Source organism: Anopheles ziemanni (assembly GCF_943734765.1).
Source record: "Anopheles ziemanni chromosome X unlocalized genomic scaffold, idAnoZiCoDA_A2_x.2 X_unloc_85, whole genome shotgun sequence".
Lineage (NCBI taxonomy): Eukaryota > Metazoa > Arthropoda > Insecta > Diptera > Culicidae > Anopheles > Anopheles ziemanni.
The window spans coordinates 40001-41882 of NW_026689856.1; the positions used below are offsets into that span (position 1 = coordinate 40001).

At 49.5% G+C, this 1882-nt stretch overlaps 1 non-coding gene across 1 annotated transcript; it reads right to left on the reverse strand.

Moving 5' to 3' along the window:
- Nucleotides 1–322: 322 nt before the first annotated feature.
- LOC131292668 (5.8S ribosomal RNA) lies at nt 323–477 on the reverse strand. Its single transcript, XR_009190282.1, has one exon. It is a non-coding gene; the product is annotated as a 5.8S ribosomal RNA (ribosomal RNA).
- Between the last annotated feature and the right edge of the window lie 1405 nt (nt 478–1882).

Consider the following 1882-nt stretch of genomic DNA (forward strand, 5'->3'; position numbering starts at 1 on the left):
CTTCCATACTTGAATCATTTGTGCTACCGCTGCTGCTTCGACGCTACTTTGACATCTTCGCTTCTATTTAAATAAATAAATAAGCTGAAGCTAGACATCAGTAAACACCACCACAGACACCACAAGCACGCCTTCTCCTCGTACTTCCGCCTCACGCGGGAACACGGACGCTCTAAATACTTCGAATTCCAATGCCAGTATATTGTAAACCACGGGTTCTTGAATGCTAGCGGGTCGTCGCGACCCTAGTTAACATCATGGTGCACGTCTCGTGACGGGTGTCACGGCGTAGTTAAATGTATGCGATACATTTCTCAAATATAAGCGCTCAGTCATCTGTACATCATGGTAGGTTCCCACGACGTGCAATATGCGTTCAACTTATCAATGTTCATGTGTCCTGCAGTTCACATTATGACGCGCAGTTAGCTGCGGTCTTCATCGATCCATGAGCCGAGTGATCCACTGCCGAGGGTGACTAACTTGCGTAAGCCGCCGCTGTGCGCGTATACCCGTTCCCCGTAGGGAGGAGCAAGCCGCCGCTTAGAGACGAAGCATAAAGTGTCCTCATTCCACATAGGGCAAGCTGGATGAATCCATTTTACCCAGGACGGCCGAAGCGGCGTGGACCAGGGGAGAACTGAACCTTATACTTCACACCACAGTAAGTCTACGTGTCCTCTTCCACATAGGGCAAGCTAGAACTAACTATCTTACCCAGGACTGCCGAAGCAGCGTGGACCAGGGGAGGAACACACTTTTCATGGAAACGTAAGGCATCCATGACTGCCATAACGTAAGCCGCCGCTGTGCGCGTATACCCGTTCCCCGTAGGGAGGAGCAAGCCGCCGCTTAGAGACGAAGCATAAAGTGTCCTCATTCCACATAGGGCAAGCTGGATGAATCCATTTTACCCAGGACGGCCGAAGCGGCGTGGACCAGGGGAGAACTGAACTTTATACTTCACACCACAGTAAGTCTACGTGTCCTCTTCCACATAGGGCAAGCTAGAACTAACTATCTTACCCAGGACTGCCGAAGCAGCGTGGACCAGGGGAGGAACACACTTTTCATAGAAACGTAAGGCATCCATGACTGCCATAGTGCGTAAGCCGCCGCTGTGCGCGTAAACCCGTTCCCCGTAGGGAGGAGTCAAGCCGCCGCTTAGAGACGAAGTATGAAGTGTCCTCTTCCACATAGGGCAAGCTAGAATGAACTATCTTACCCAGGACCGCCGAAGCAGCGTGGACCAGGGGAGAACTGAACTTTATACTTCACACCACAGTATTGAGTAATGTGCCCTCTTCCACATAGGGCAAGCTGGAATGTTCCATTTTACCCAGGACGGCCGAAGCGGCGTGGACCAGTGGAGGACTACACAATCATGAGGTTTGATATCGACTTGTGTGTTTCAATAGGATACCGATGGTATGGTTTGAACCGATTTGATTTAGCCATTCTGAAGTCATCACTTGGTTGAAGCGCTGAACTAGGGAGGCATCGTTTACATATATATTGGTTTTCGCATGCTCTACTAGGTTAATGTCATGAGGTTGGCTATCGAGCATGCCCAAGTGATGACTTGATTGTGTGCTTGCTTGAATTCTTCACATTTCATACCATCGGTTAGTTGTCGAATCATTCCTCGATCATAACCTTCGTTCTTGGTTCATGTATGCTCTCTTCCACATAGGGCAAGCTAGAATTAACTATCTTACCCAGGACCGCCGAAGCAGCGTGGACCAGGGGAGAACTATACTTTGTCTTGTATGCCCTCTTCCACATAGGGCAAGCTAGAACTAACTATCTTACCCAGGACCGCCGAAGCAGCGTGGACCAGTGGAGGACTATACTTTGTTCATAACACCACAGTATTGAGTAA